The sequence below is a fragment of the Gymnoscopelus braueri genome, assembly GCF_963280865.1.
Source record: "Gymnoscopelus braueri genome assembly, chromosome: 8".
NCBI classification, from domain to species: Eukaryota; Metazoa; Chordata; class Actinopteri; order Myctophiformes; family Myctophidae; genus Gymnoscopelus; species Gymnoscopelus braueri.
In genome coordinates this window covers 28,358,627-28,376,143 of record NC_137609.1, presented here as the reverse complement: position 1 = coordinate 28,376,143, position 17,517 = coordinate 28,358,627, and positions in this window count along the sequence as shown.

Sequence of the window (17,517 nt, the reverse complement as noted above, 5' to 3'; positions counted from 1 at the left end):
CTGAAAAAATTATTTGCCAATTCACAAGTTTTTTCAAACATAACTGCCAACATTTTTTCATAAACACATTTATACCCACATTTTTTTCTGTCTGAAGCACTTTCTCAGTGTAGGTGGACAGAAGAGGGATTTACTGTAACTGACATTTTATTGGTTACAATGTACAGTATTATATACTGATATGACTTACTATTACCTCTATTGTCACATTAATAGAGTAATTGAAAGTGAAGCGCACAGTCATGCATACATAGATACTCACAACAATATTTAGACTGGAATATGCATGTTAACTAAAAGTGAAGATCCCCTGCAGGATCAGTAAAGGCTTTTTTCTCTCCACAGCAAAAAAGGTTTGCCTTGGAGGTTTTGATAGTCTATAGACACATTGTAAGTGCCTACTACTAGTGCTTTTTTAAAATAAACCCTGAGGATGATGACCATGTTTTATCTGCCTTCCACGGTTGCCTTAACTCCTCCAGTAGCTCAATAGAGTCTGTCATATGTATGTGTGTATAAACAGAATTGAATATTGTTGGCCATAAATAATTGATGCCTGTTTACTTTTGCATGGCTACAGTGAGTTACAACTTTATCATTCCTTTAAAAGGGAACCTCACACATAAAGCTGCAGTATGAGTGGGTGTTTAAGGTAACTGTGTAGCCCAGATTTAAAGTTGCATGAAGTACAGAAATACTATTATAATAGTGAAGATCTTGAAGGTGTAAAATGTCAGGAGACGTTTCGAAATGTGGGCGAAGAGTGTGGTACATACCTGTAGGATATTTACATGTAATTGGCCACTTAGTTGAATGTGTTATTTACAGCAATTTCTATTGGTGTTGTAAAAGACACAAGGCCACCTGCGGGTATATAATATGAGCGTGCGCTGTGTCCTTCAGTTGCCAGTTAACACTTGAAACAGTAAAGCCACTTATGACCAGCCGACTCACTATTGGGTTTTCAATTTATTCTTTCAGGTGGGTAAATGCCACATAAGCATTTATAGTTTGTCAGTGATGCAGGATTTCTATTTAGTGAACCATATGCCTTGTTGTATATGTAGTTTGTAGATTGCGGCAATTGTCATCTTTTTAATAGCCTAATGTTATTTCACATCCTATTTTATTTTTATTTTTATTCTAAGATTGATTTTAAATATTTTAGATTGTCATCTAGTGAATGTATAGTTATTACTGTATTTTTTATATATTTTATATACTTTGGTTTTGATATATTGTTATTGCTTTACATTGTCATTTTGTTCCATCTAAGTGCAGTTAACATCTGAACCAATAAAACCACTGAGGACCAGCACTCACTATTGTTTTTTCCATTTTATTCTTTCAGAATAAATAATTTCTGGAATATGTCACCTCTTGAGTCAGCCTGCGCTCGATGGATGTAAAACAGCTGTAACACACTCACAGGGGGCCCATGCAATGCCATCAATAGACACACCATTAATGTTCTCTTAAGTTGAAAGGAACAAAACAATTTCCTTTGTTTCCATGTCATTATAGTCCCCTGTTGGGAAGTGTAGTCAGACGTGTGGCCTCAGTTTGCAAGATTGTACCTGGCATGAAAGGCCTATTTTACACTGTAAATTGTTCCATAATACAAAGACATGAAGACTTGAAATTGTTGTATTTCGAGTAAGTCAAGCAGGCATGATATATATAGTAAGTCCAAATGTTGTTGGTCTTCTTTATCTGTTGCTTCTGTTCTGTGTCCCATGAGCTAGAAACCGGAAGTTTGCTTTTAAAGCAGATTATCCGAGTAGTAATTCTCCTTACCGATTTGAGTGCACTGTATAGAAACATTTGTCTTAGTACGTAATTGTGTCAAAGTGAAATTACTGTATTTAAGTTACAGTTCAATTTAGCATATTTTTATTGTTGCATTTAAGATGCCGTGCCCTAGTACTGCACAGTAGAATGCTTGATACAAAGGTATAGCCCCTCAAGCTAAAAAGCTCCTTGAGCTGAATTACCCAAATACCTCCACTTCTCAGTTTGATTCTATTCGGGTGTCAAACTGGATCAGACATTTAAACTCTGGTGGTACCATGGTGTCTGGAGGGATTGTGGTTTAAGCAAGGGGCAAACAAAGTACTATAAAAGCCAGTACCCATCAACTCTACTGCACTTCTGCCATGATAACAGAGATTTCAAACTGTGAATGTAATGATCTTCCAGTAAACATGAGGAAGTGTCCCAGATCTCTAATATTGTCCTTTCACACTATACCAATTTACTTTCTCCCTCTGAATCACTTATAGACGTCACTTGTGTTCCTACTAGGACAAATTATGCAATCAGGTTAGCAGAATTCAAATCAGCTCAACATGACTTCTTATTATCTTATTATTTTGCAATTCTGTACTTCCTTTAGTTTGGACTCTTCTTTTCAGTTTTTTTTAACACAATGCTGTTGTTCCAGTTTAATTTTTTTACACAATGCTGTTTTTCCCAGTTTTTTTATAAACACAATGCTGTTTTCCTAGAATATACAAGTACATATATACAGTCATTCTATAGTGACAACAGTTCATTATTAATTAATGGGAAGAGAATATAATGAAAATTCTAGTGTTCCCATCTCAGTAAATCCTTAAGAGTTCAGTATGAAGTATACAAAACCTCTCATAGTTGGGTAGATCCGTCATATTATACTGCGAATGTAAGACTTTTGCAGCACTCAGAAATGTGAGAGGCATTGATATCTGCTCCAGCTGGTGTTCTGCTTTTAATTAAGTCAATTTATTGTCAGGTAGTTGTCAAGGCCAAGGAGCTTCACACTGGAGGAACAAGTAAAGCATGCCTATGAGTCAAGCCTAATTAAAATGGAAGGCCAGATGTTTGCGTAGCCTCGTTCTTTTAAGTCTACCCCATTGGCAGCTGAAACTTTCTCTCAAACTGAGACAAATTTTGAAACTCTGCATGAAATGAAACTCTGAGATCAGTTCATGACATTTGGCAAGAAATATGGATTCGAGCTTTGCAATTAGATGGGCGGAGGCGTGCTTCACATTTTTGACAGTGGTGCCCAACGGCAGCAACATCACGGTGTTTGAATAAAAACAACCCCATGATAGTATATGAAATCTCATCCTAACATCCTACCTGCTGTCATACATTTGGAACATCAGCTGCTGAGCGAATTATTGGATAGCATTTCTTTTTTCTTTTCTTTTTCTTTTTTGTGTGTCTTTAGCAATTCAGTAGACAAGTGCAACCATAAAACCACATAATGGTTAGTTATGTCTCAACAGAGAAAAATGAAAGCTGCGTGAAACCAAACGGCAATTCCAAAGTCAGACCGTTAACAAATATGACATAACTAAAACCCCTGCAGGGAATTTTGAATGCTGAACTTCTCCATTGGCCTTTGAGTGAGCTGAGTTGACCGGTGGTGAGCTGGTGACTTGATTTGCGGCTTTCCACAGGAAAGAGGCATTGCCCCACTGTGAGGATTGATTTGTTCACCTCAACTGCTGGTATAAGTTAACTGAAAATTAACTACAGTTGCTATTCCAGATGCAGTACCGACTGTATGGCTTCATTAGTGTTTGTCAAGAGCGCAGTGCAGAGGGAATACACATCACAGGCTCTGGAAAGTAATATGCCACAAAGAATAAAGGATGTCTTGCTGGTGTGTGGGCATGTGTGCCATGCTGCAACAGCCAGAGTGGTCTGGAGGGAGTCTCTAACTGATTAGAATTCAGAAGTCCTTAGTGATGCTTACAGTATCAACTAAAAAGACCTGAGTACATCTTCACTTCTCATCAGGTTGTTGAAATTCAACTCACTGGTCATACTAAGTTATAGAGTTGCAAAACTGTCTTCTGATTTCATATTCTATAGACTCTAATGATAGATTATTCATAACACTTTATATGAAGCCAAGTCTATAATGTATTATAGTAAACATACTTATAATGCATTTTGTATCTGCTTAAAACACTATATACGACGTACACATAATGCTTTATGTGTATAATTTAACTTATTTATTACATTTTCTACTGGGAGCTACCAGTGTGCGGACTTCCTTTCCTTTCCTCTAATGTATGTATTGTTGTTCAGCACCTGAAATTTTTTTTTGGGATGTGCGTGCGTCCTTCTGGACTATTTATAATTTTGCAGCCCCCAGCAAAATATTGTGCTCGGGGGGACTGCACTAGACCTTAGACCAGGTCAGAGCTGGTAAGGCGCAATCACTTTAAGATGTTTAGTACTCCACCTAAGATAGAAATGCAGCAAATTGGCCCAGATTCACTAAGCTGGTCATAAATAAGGTGTAAATAAAGTTCCTAAAAGAGGGTATATTTTCTGTAAGCTAAAACTGACGTGCAATTCACAAAGGGGGGTGTAAATACCTCAAACGCGCGGATCACAGGTGTATGTCATGATGAATCTGGAAGGCTGCCAGCTGGTCGTAAAACGTCAAGCGCGTTCCCGAGAAGTTCATTTGCATTGTTCCACTCCCCTTTTCGCACCATAAAAGGCAACAGGAAATATCCAACTTCAACTTCACCGTACTGAACAGTGTTGCCATATCCGCTTATTATAAGCGAATGTGGGCATACAAGTGGAAAGCTGCTATCCGAGTATGGACCAGAGCTTATTGATTACTTATTGATTAACTTTGTTAATTTTGGATTATATCACTGTCCTACATCGGAATGGGGAATGGATCTTCTGTTTTCTCATCAGATGGTAAGATTCATTAGGCTATTGTGTGTGGGCACATACTATTCTATTTGAGGATTGGCACTGTTGTAATTGATTTTGCATGAAGAATAAAGCATTCTAAGGACATACGCACAGTTTTGATCCCTGGTAAGACAGCCTCGGGGCTGACTTGAGAACGGTCGGACTTTCCGCTCAAATCACAGACAAAAAAACATTAATGAATCTGACGACTAGTGTAGGAATTGTCGTAAATGCCGGTACAATCAAAATATGGTCGTAAATTGCTTAGTGAATCTGGGCCAATGCACTTGACCACACCTCATTTTAAGACCAAGATACTGTAGCTAAGATAGGGTCCTATATCCTTGCAAAATAATCGTCTGTTGGTGTCTGCCAATTATGAAGTTTAATGCATCATACTGTAGACATGGGCCTCATAGTGGTTTGTATAGGGCTTTATATTAAGCCCAGATTATGACCAGGGCGACACCATTTCCCAGTATGCTGTCAGTTTACGTGCAAAATCATCTGAGATATAACTAAGTCCTAGCCTGGCTCCACCCCCTGAGTTTGCCTCGCATTCAGGGTCTGGTGACGCTGTCGAAGGCGGGTGTTTCTCGGTTGAAAATCTGTACGACGAATCGGGATCAGGATAATCCAGTATGAACCAATCGCCAAAGAGTCTGTGAAAAAAAAACTTTGGCCACGCCCCCATCTCAGAAATCGGCTGCATTGAGAGGGCTTTCAGACTGAATAATGGAGTGAAACGAAATGAAAATTCAGGCTGAGTGTCAGGCTAACTAAGTCCCAGTACATCTTACATTCAAGAGTAACATGCAACCAGACAATTGTATGACCAAATATCCACACGTTAATGATGGACAATAGACATTTGTCATGGGTAATTACAGGTAATAACATTAATTGTGTGGGTGTGTTTCATTTACAAACAGAGATACTATCCCTGGTGTTACTGCAGTGCCAGCTCCTACAGATAAGTTAATATTGGTACACAGTAACACCTAAATGAAACACAACCACACTTCATGTTATTATACCTTCAACTGCATATTATACCCATCAAAATGGCTGCAGTGAAAAGAGTCCATAGTGGAAAATCCAAATGTTCCTTATAGAACTTTTATAACAAGGTGCGCCCACACCCCACAGCCACCACTGACTTTAGATGAATTCTGCTTAAACCTGATAGAGAAAAGGTCAGGAGGAAAACTACAGCCACTGTAGGGCTACAAGAATACCCTATGGCCATTCACATTACTGACTGAACACAGGAGTCCTCAAGGTTAAAATGGAGTGAAAGCCGCCCACCACCACTGATATGCATTTGAAGCTACAGGCTACTAGTGACTTAACCTCACTGTCTGCAAGGTAAAAGTTACCACATGATATGGGAAAAATGTGAAGTCCAAGAATAGTATAAATAATGCTTGGGGTTTATTTATGCAAAGAAAACATGTTTGGCAAAAGCTTAACCATTTCGATTGGAAAGGGACAGACTGTACCCTGAAGTAAACACAGAGACTAATAAATTCATGCGACTCTCTCACCACTGTGCATGAAAGTGGCATTATGTGCTGAACTGGGTGATTAAATAGCATGCTCAATCTTTATAAATAGCTGTTCCAGGTGTCTCTTTATTACAGATTACTTTATTAATCATGACTGTCCCTTTTTAACTTTACATTAATGTGGTGTCATACACTTTATCATAGACAGTCATAGATTGCAAAGTGTTCCCCACTCACACGGCCGTACACCACTGTGTCAGTGTTTATGCCACACTTGAAGAAGATAATAGGAGCTGAAATCATGAGAGACCACCCCACTGTCGTTTAGCGTCTTAATTAGAGATACAGTTAGCGTCTCCATATTATTGCGCTCTCATTTCTCCTCGATGCTCTTTTCCCCCCCTCGTCTATTTCCTCCAGTAAGGCGGGGTGGCCGGTGAAGTCAAGCCAAGGCTGTTTCCGTGGTAATGAGCTGTCAAGGATATAAAGCTCTGCTCTCTTTTTTCCTCGCATATCTCTTCTTCCCAAATAAGGGCCATAGACGAGAGCACTAGTCTGGCAGCAGCATCTGTGGAGCCCGCGTGTGCCCTGGGGACTTCAGTGTCACAGATGCAGTGTATGAACGAAGTGAATGGAGAGGTTCTCCCTGACTGCAGGCCGAGGGACTGGAATGATTAGTCTTTTAGATGTTGTCTGTTGAATGAGAATTGGGTTCTGAGGTGCTCAGAAGTACCGGTCTGAAGGATTGATTTAATTTGCCACACACTAATGAGAAAAAAAAATGCCCCAGTCTCTGGCTGTTTTGGGTTTGCTGGCATGTTTCCCTCTGATTGTGTGCACGCTAATAGACTCTTTTATCATGCATTTCAGCTTGCCATAAAGCAACACACTTTTTCTCAAGCCATATGCATAGCTATTATGCCTCTCTAACTGAGATCTCACAGGTGTTTTACCTCTAGTCAGATATATCCTGAATAATATCTGAAATGTGCTATATTAAGGTATCAAACATTTTTCTTTTTGTCTCTCTTTCTCTCTTATAAATACAAACACATAAAGCTATGTAAGAATGCACACATAATCCCTCACACACAACACAAACTGTAATATGAGGGAGTAAGTTTAGGGATATACTGGGAGCTGTGCATTTTGCTGAAGAGCTGCATTCTGTTGTAAGCTACTGCAGTGCTACTAGGCCTGTCCCCGACTAAGAATGTAACTAGTAGAATCTGATTGGCCAAATGCTGCCTATAGTCAACTGGTAGTCGAATCATCGACTAATCGCGGTCAGGCCTAACTGCTACCCAAAAATCCTTTCAGTGCGATACAGACATACAACCATCAGTCCAGTAGGTAGCCTACTTTATGACTTGTAACTGAGACTGCATTAGTATGTCAACACATCCTCACCCCAAGACATTACATTTGTCCAAGCGGCAGTATTTGATGAGTTTGGAGGTTGGTTAAATTTGATGCTTTGGGGTGAGAATGTGATGCTTCAGGCATAATGTTAACCATGTACACTCAATATTAAGAACACCATTAAAAACACTGAAAACAAGTTAAAAACTCGATCATCAAGGCAGACGTCAGAAGCAGGCTGTGAGGCATGCCTGAGTGAGGTCATAGCCGAGCGAGTGCCTGCCTCAATTTGAGTTGCATACCGACGGGATGGCAATCGGTTATGATCATTCCCTCAGTGTCAACAAGGTGAGCAAAAGGGCATCTTTGTTGTCAGTATCGGATTTCAAACACACGGCAAAGTATGATGCCTTGGGGTGCTGATAATGTCATGATCTCATTATGAATTATTAAGCGACCTGACTAACTAACTAACTTTGATTAATTGATTGAATACTTTATTAGTCAGAACATTTATCTGCACGAGGTACAGTGAGACATCTTTCCATTGTGGTCCCATGTATTCAATGAATCAACATAGCATAAAGATAACATAAAAATACATATCATCAACAAATATAAAACACTATATGTACAAAGGAGAAAAAGGGGGAAATGTCACTTCTCCTTTCTAAGGGAAAATTTAGTTTTCTTGTGGTCTCCTGATAGATGGATTTTCAGGCCTGTTTTGAAAGAAGCCAGTGATCCACATTTTTTAAGGGATGGTGTCAGGGCATTCCACATTTTGGTGGCAGAATAGTAGAATGAGAATGTTCCCATGTTTGTTCTATAGATGGGTGGTACCAGATCATGGTCGCTCCCTCTAGTGTTGTGGCTGTGGGTGTCACTCACTTTGGAGAAGTAGTTAGTCAGGTATGAAGGTATTGAGGGCAGTGCCCCTTTACTAACACATTTAAAATAAAATATATTATTGAGATTATTTGTATTCCATTCCCTCATATACATTAGGTGTAGGCTACTTGCCCATCAAGCATGTTGATTTTGACAGCAAATTTTGATTTAGTTTTAGTCATAGTCTTTTGAATAAAATTCCATTTAGTTTTAGTCATATTTTAGACATCTGAAATGTTTTAGTGTTTGTCTAGTTTTAGTCGAATAAATATCATAAGATTATAGTCGACTAAATCTACAGTTGATTTAGTTGACTAAAATGTATTTTGGCGGGCCTTGACGGGCATGCTGAAAATAGCCTTTCTTCAAGCTCACAACGCGTCGCGCTGCTACGCGTTGTGAGCTTGTAGATCAGCTATTTTCAGAGCGCAACACCCGAGCACAACACCCGAGCGCAACCAAGCATGAAATGACTTGTCTTTTAGTTCTACTGGATCTCAAGTTCTCCATTAGTCCCTCACTAACATTTTAGTCTAGTTAGACTGGTGACGTCAGTCTCCAGTCTATATGAACACCCTCTCAGATCGTAGGTGGAGTTAGACTGATTTAGAGTCGTGCACTCATGTTAGGTTATATAGGGGGGCATGGAAAGGGGGCGTGTTTGGTAGAAATCCCCACTGTTTCTGTTGCAAGGGGGCGTGTTTGCTAAATATAGGGCTGCATCGCGTCATGATGGAGCGTTTCAGTGTGGCTGCAGACAGAGTTCATGTGCAACCTCTTCCAGAGAGTGATAGAGACACTAGAAACTCTCGGACATGTGTCTTAAAGGAGGTGTTAAATGGAGTCTGTATGGCTGAAGATAAATGAACACATGACGTCGGTGGGAGAGAGGAGATATTGTGTGTTTTTTTTTACAAACAGCAGCATGGTGCTGATTTTTGTTGTGTGAAGCTTGTCAGAGTGTTTGTGTTGGAGCGCCTCAGTGCGGCTGCAGAGTTCATGTGCAACCTCTTCCAGAGAGAGATAGAGATACTAGAAACTCTGCTGGAGAAACAAAACAAACTACTGGACATTGATTTGGATATGGACATCGATCTACACACTGCAGGTATGTCTGTTACACACATCATCAAACTACACACTCCAGGTATGTCTGTTAAAAGACCCAAAATGCTCAAATATTAATATGGCACTGGCTCTTCTCTTGTTGCACAAACGTAACGTGGTCTACTCAGCACTGAAATCTTTGCCAATCTAGGCTGGATATGACAAAATATCTAATCAATTTTTGACATAATATATAATATATTTATATATAATATGTTTTCATCATGTGTATCATTGATGAAAATGTAGTACATTGCATGTCTTATGTTAATGGCGGGACAAAGTTAATAATAACAAAACATCAGATCAGATGGTACATTTCTCATGTAAAATTGCTGTAACATAACTGTAAAGGCCCCCAAAGGCTTGCTAGCCTAAATGCTCAAACATTAATATGGCACTGGCTCTTCTCTTGTTGCACAAATGTAACATGGTCTACTCGGCACCAATCTGGGAACCCATCGTCAAATAAAAAGGTAAAACAGCGCCCTCTGCTGTTTTTCACTTTTCCATTTGACTGAGGACCCATGCATGCTCACGGGAAACCGGGGTTTTGGTCTGCCCTCAGCCCTCCACTTCCGGTGGTGCGCCTATGTTTTCATTCCCACTAACAATATTTCTCCACGGAACACTAACACCATTTCTCCCAAAGAACATGGATCGTTTTGGTTATAAGCCCACTTGTTTCTATGATGAAAGAGCAAGTTAAAATGTTACTAACTTTCCGTGGTTTTGTCGGCTCCGAGGACGCTATTGTTAAATGAGTTTTGGTTTGTTTCCAGTGGGAAGCGAGCCGCACACATGTAAATCCCGCCCACTACATTTGATTGGGTAAAGCGCGGCCTGCTTTCTGATCTGAAGGCACGCCCACTTGTAGCCAATGTGCATGGGTTGTCAAAACGGCTCCCGACAGATCCAAGCGCAGCTATGGATCTGTTCTTGAGAGATTAACTCGGCACTGAAATGTTTGCAAATGTAGGCTGGATATGACAAAATATATAATATATTTTTGACAAAATATATAATATATTTAAAAACAAGAAAAACAACTGTTACATTTACAATTTTATAATTACTTTCTGCAATTTCTACCTCAGGTTAAAAGAAAAACTTGTATGTTTACGTTTTTATCATTTGGATGCCATGGACCCCCATCTGAAAAGGTTTTGTGCCAGGGACCCCCAGAAGAGAACATTTATCTTAAAAATTCAAAAGTATAAAAGAAATGTTCAAATACTGCACAAAAATAGCAGATGTACAAGCTTGCATCACGGGTGAACTGGTTTTAGAGTATTTGGTATTGTACAGTATGGTCAAGTTGGACAATGTAATAGCTCTGTTTTCATCATGTGTATCATGGATACAAATTTAATATATTGCATGTCACAAAAAGTTGGCGGCGTGGCTGTGGAAAGGGTCGTGTTTGGTAAAAAGGGTCTGCAACGTGTCATGATTGGTTGCCATGTCTGCTTATTGTAGCGACATTGCCCTTGTTTTTCTGTGAAGGTGCTTGTAAAGACTAGTGGTTGCGGTTTGTCCCTGTTTCTAAAACATTGTTGATATTTAGTATGAGTTATTGGTTGATATATTGATTCTTGTACCACACCTCCTCAAGTCCATCTGTGATTAATACCAAGATGTTTTACTGTACCAATTCATAATAATTAAATATTGAAATATTACAGAATCCCAATCAATTGTAATGTAAACATTACAAATGTAATACAAAATTCAAAACAACTTGTTATCAGGTAACAACTACATATTCTTGTAACTCATCTCTTGAATTACCAATGCTGGCCAAATCAATCAACTACATGGCAGAAAACACAAGCATCACACATCCCACTATCCACTATGCACGCCTCCCACAGACATACAGGGACTGACCTGTTTCACACTGTCGCCAGTCTATACTTCTATGTTGTATGTTCTTGTTTTTATTTGTTGACAAAATTGTCACTATATTTAGTCTTAGTTTTAGTCATCGTAGCTTAGTTTTAATTTTGTTTTTATTCAGTTTTCTTCAGTTAAAAAAGGTAGTCGACGAATATTTCTCGTCATAGGTTTAGTCGACAAAATCAACACTGCCATCAAGTGAGCTTTCCGTGTCTTTAATAAGGTTCTAAACTACAGTAAATGAAATTGATGTGAGCGCATTGTATGTCTATAAAATGTACAGGTCTACTGTAAAAAGTTTGTTCTTTGTAACTTGTGCACTGATTGGAAATCTCTTGGCACAGTGCTCTGCACAGCATGCATCAGGTTGGAATTCCCCACCTGTGGATAACTTCGGCCTTCATTTGTCCAGCCATTTATTTCCTCCCTTTCCCCACCAATCTTAAGACTAAGCTATAAAGACCACGTCGTACAAAACAATTCAAGCTTTGTTTCAACACTTTTTTCAGTTGAAAATGCTTAATTTTTTTGTCGTTTGATGAAGCTCTAATTTCGCCATTTTACTGCACAACCTTCACAACACGGTTTTCAGACAGCCACCCTCATGCTTAACCACTTAAACCCTTGATACTTAGTAAAACTTGACCTTTCGCTCTGTACTTGGTGTGCTCTTTTTTCACTCTATATCTCTTTGCCGAATATAGTGGCGCTGCGATGCGTTGTGAGCTTGTACATCGGCAATTTTAGCTGAATGTTCCCCCCAGAATAAAGATGCTATGGTTTAAGTGGTTCATTGTCTCCGCCAGGCCGAAAGGCATGGCGAGAGAGTATGTTTTGCCCCCTGTCCGTCCGTCCGTGTGTCCGTCCGTGTGTCCGTGTGTCCGTCCGTGTGTCCGTCATTCTGTCATTTTGTGTACAGCTAATCTCCGGCACCGTTGGCTTGATCGCAGCGAAACTGTGCACACACACTCCCTGGATGCCAAAGCAGAACCTCTGCCCCAAATTTTTCAAATTAGCCTTTTATAGCGCCACCAGAAGGCCGCTTTTTGCAAAACACATTTCTTGACAGCACTCCTACAGATTTTATCCAAACATCACGCAAATCAGTACACAGTATCTCTATAGTCATGTGATCAACACGGATCTGTCCAAATTTCCATGTTTCATCCTGATTGGCTAAGGTTGGCTTCCAAAGTTTGCAGGATTGCTCCGTTTTCAACAAAATGCCTCAAATCATGAACGCAGCTTGCGATTTCCGTGAGATTTCACACGCACATTCCCACTAGGCCGAGGAAGAAATGCCACTTGAAAATGTTCAAATCAGCCTCATGGTGGCGCTATAAATGGACGATTTGTGTTTTTAACTATAACTGATCTGCATGAAACTTTGCACGCACACTCCCTAGAGGCCAAGGAAAAACAACTGCCCTGCATTTTTCACATTTGCCTTTCATAGCGCCACCAGGAGGCCGACTAATGTAAAACAATTTTTTTGATATTAAGCCTTCAGAATTTATCCAAATTTCACGCACATCGGTACACATGATCTCTATAGTCATGTGATCACGATTGATCTTTTAAAATTTTCATATTCCATCCTGATTGGCTAACATTGACATCTAAAGTTTGCAGGAGTGGCCCGTTTTGAACAATTTGCCACAAATCATGAATGCAGCGTCCGATTGTGGTGACACTTTGCACGCACATTCGCACTACATTGAAGAACAAATGCCACCCTTTTAACATTGCCCTATTATAGCGCCACCAGGAGGCCAATTTTGCAACACTTTTCTTTTTATATTACTCCTACAAATTCAAACATCATGCAAATCGGTACACATATAGTCAAGTAATCAAGCGGGTTCCGTCCAATTTTTCATATTCCATCCTGATTGGCTAATTCCGAACATTGCTGCCCCACAATAACCTACCTGACCTGGTGGAGACCTGTGCTCCGAGGAGCACTTTTTCTAGTTTATACTCTGTTGATGGTGTCGCATGTCGAAAATAGAAGATCTACTTGAGGATTGGCTATTTCTGGCGACTTGACGACACCATTGTACAATGAAGTATAAATCAGGGTTTATCTTGTCTTTGGATCTACTGTAGGCTACGTCTTTCCAAAGCCGCTTTTACAATTGGCAAATGACATGCTTCATGTAATGGATTTTGCCCAGATATTATTTAGGCTGATTCAATTCACGGCTGACATTGAAAATACACCCCTGGTAAACACATTGAAAATCAAATCCCTCTTTCCCACGCATATTACAGCTTTCTGCACTTGTCATCTCCTTGTAATATCTGCGTCCTTTAGAAAGTTGTGAAGCTACAGAGGCAATTACAGTCTATACCCACTGTCATCTGCCTTACGTCTACTCTGCGCAATCTATCACTACTTGTGATAGATTGCGTATGATAGCTACTTATGCCTTTACTAATGGTTCATACATTATGCAAACCCGGCCAGTCCAAGGGGAGATGGCGCGGCCAGAATTTGTGTCTTCTTCTTCTTTTCTTTCATACATTTTATTTTCTTATTATTTCTACCTTATAATCTTAGCCTATTTTGTATGTCTCAACTCTTGCCTGTATCTTTGTTTAATGCCTGTGCAGTGCTGTTATGACAACTGAAATTCCCTCGGGATCAATAAAGCTGTCTGTCTGCCTGCCTGCCTGCCTGTCTATCTTTCTGATAACATATGCTTTGCCAGTTACAATCTGAGCTGTATCCATGTACACACAAATACGACCAGACAGACAGACAGACAGACAGGCAGGACAGACAGTCCCTTATATAAACACAAAGAGAGGAGGAGGAGGAGAGGAGAGAGGGAGAGAGAGAGAGAGGAGAGAGAGAGAGTAGAGAGAGAGAGAGATGAGAGAGAGATGAGAGAGAGAGAGAGAGAGAGAGAGAGAGGAGAGAGAGAGAGAGAGAGAGAGAGAGAGAGAGAGAGAGAGAGAGAGAGAGAGATGAGGAGAGAGAGAGAGAGAGAGAGCGAAGAGAGAGAGTGAGAGAGAGAGAGAGAGAGAGAAGAGAGAGAGAGAGAGAGAGAGAGAGAGAGAGGATGAGAGAGAGATGAGAGAGAGAGATGAGAGAGAGAGAGAGAGAGAGATGAGGTGGAAGATCCTTTCATTCTCCAGGTGTTCAGATGCAGGAGGCAGTGTCAGTCATTTGTCAAAATGCTCATGTGCAAGGCACTTGCCTGCCCCTCATCATCCAGTAAGGTCTCTCCGGATAAGAGTGTAGTGTTGTGCTTAATGTCACAAAGCACTTTGAGGTGCATTCTAATGTGAGAACGCACAGTATAAATAAACCCATGAGGTCACAGTCTAAAGAGAGTCACATTTTCCGTTATCATCTTCAACTTCCACTTCTTTTAAGGTTTCATTGGTTGAAACAAACTCGTTGCCCTGTTCAGATGTGCATCATAGTTTTGACTCATGTAAATGTGGTGGTGACAGACCTCCAGGTAGGTAACAAGATAAACAGTTTGTCAACAAAACAAAGGGTCAAACAATCTGGGTGTGCTCAATCTGTCTGTCTTTTAGAAATTATTTAACGACTATGTTTAGGAAATGTATTGCTTTATTTATAGCATGTATTGTACAGATACAGGAAGATGAGAGAGAGGTAGAGAGAGTGAACACCAGGGCACCCCAGTCTTCAGTATTCGTGAAGACAATGGGGTGACATAACAGGTCAGGAAGGACGTGGTTACCACCGCGAAATCCTAAAAAGGAAATATTTGCATACTTGTCTGAGGTGATTGCAGCTGTGGCGGGGCATGCCTGTCTACCAGGTTCGTTAGGGTCGTGGTCATAATGCCAACAGTATGGAAACACAGAGATGGTAAAAAAAAAAAACCGTCTCAGATCAGTTTAGTACCACACACTAGCAATGATCAGGCTTTATATTTCTATATTTTTGTTTTCTATATTTGTTACTTTGATGTTTTGTGTGAAACGAGAGCTGCCAACAGTGATCAAACCTGTGATCAATTGGTTACAAGATAGTCTTTCATTCTACTAGAGTACCTTTCTGTGCTGTACTTCTAATGTTCCCCGTCCTGTCTCCATTTATAGACGAGGAAGAAAATGGCACGCTGTAATTACAGTATGTGTGGTTTGGGGGAAAAAAAGAAAAGAACAAAAGAATAGAAATACTCCTACACCTCTCTATTCTATTCCTCTTATCTTTAGCCTCTATTCTGGTTCTGTCACTGCCTCCTTCCACGATCCTCTTAGGATCACAAGGATGTCTCTGATCATTGCACTATTTACTATTGGTAAATTGTAATGTTTCAACTTTCTATGACCTAAACACTATTCTGTTGTTGGACACATTACATGTCAATACATACAATAATTGGCTAAAACCTAAATGTAAATACATTTTGTAATTGAGATTGTTTGTTTTGTGTGTTGTTTTTCTTTCTTGTGTGTGGATTTCTACTTTGTTCATAATGTGGCCAAATGCATTTCTTTCAGACCACTTCAAGTGGTGTTTTGGGTGATTCGATATTTAATACAGTACATCTTCGGTGGATTTACACCTGAATTTTCCGAACAATGTGTGTGTGGGGGGGCGGGGTGGGTGGGTGTAGTATCCCTAGATTCCCTGCCAATTGGCTTCTGAAAAGCAGAGGAATATACATCAGGATTGATGCGATGCAGGGGCACATTATCTCACTTACTACAAGGCTATACGGGCAACGTCAATCATTTCACACAAAATATTGATTTAATAACGATTTTATTAGCTGTAGTATACAAGCCTTCAGTGACACACTCACAAGCGTGCCCACCATAATAATAATATAGATGGATGGATGGATGGATGGATGGATGGATGGATAGATAGATAGAGAGATAGCAGCTCCACAACCTGTTGAGAGCTTGTAGATATGCTATTTTTGGTGAAGACATTTGGTGGTGTAGAGGGTGAAAATGAAGGTGCCAAGGATAGACCCCTGAGGATCTCCAGTCAGTGAAGTAGTAAGTAAGTAACCATGGAAACCAACCAACGGTTGACCCATATAGGTCAGGAGCTTATTTCCTGTTTCTGTAATGTGACTCGATCATGAGGCGGCTTGATGTACAAGTCTACCCTGTGGACATGACACTTGTATGTTATAGGTACTTATCCTCAATCCAACCCTTGATGCTGAGTGCCATACAGGGAGGCATTTTGGAGTACCATTTTTATAGTCTTTGGTATGACTCTGCCAGGGATTGAACCCAGAGACCGCCATACACTCTAACCACGAGGTCACTGAGCTGGTGGTCAACAAAGTAGGGTTTAAGTGTTTAACTTCAGAACAAAGGCACTTCTCACTTATCAGGAATTTAAGATAATGCATGTTGTGATAATATTGTATCAGATTTGCATTATGTCCAAATATATAATTGTATCAAGTGTATTCAAATGTGATAAATGTTCCTCATTTAATATGAAAGTTTTGAAAACTAGAATACAAACATAGTTTTTTGTTGTTGTAATTTATGACATGTCATATTACGTATCAAAAGCTTATTTCATGGTGAAGGAATCCTCACCATGTTGCCATGGCTGCCTCCTGCCGCTGTCTCAGCAGTCCGTGCAAGAACAGTGGTCTGATAACAGACTGCAGAATCCAGCGATTAACCATCAACAATTTGTATTCAACAAATAATCATTATTAATAATTGTACTAAAACATCAACAAAAACTCAGGAGTGTGGGTTCCGTGTGGCTTGTTATGGGCTTATTTTGGTAAAGTATTGTCTGGTAATGTCTGGAAACCTAATTATGTTTCTTGCAACTGATTTCTATGGTAAGCACAAATTACCAGGCAATGGTGTTTTCAAAATAAACTAGAAACATTTGCTCCACGGAGCACAGGTCTCCGCCAGGGCAGGTAGGTTATTGTGGGCCAGCAATGTCTCACGGCAATCGGACGCTGCGTTCATGATTTGAGGTATTTTGTTCAAAAAAACGGTCACTCCTGCAAACTTTGGAAGCCAATCTTCAGGATTGAATATGAAAAAT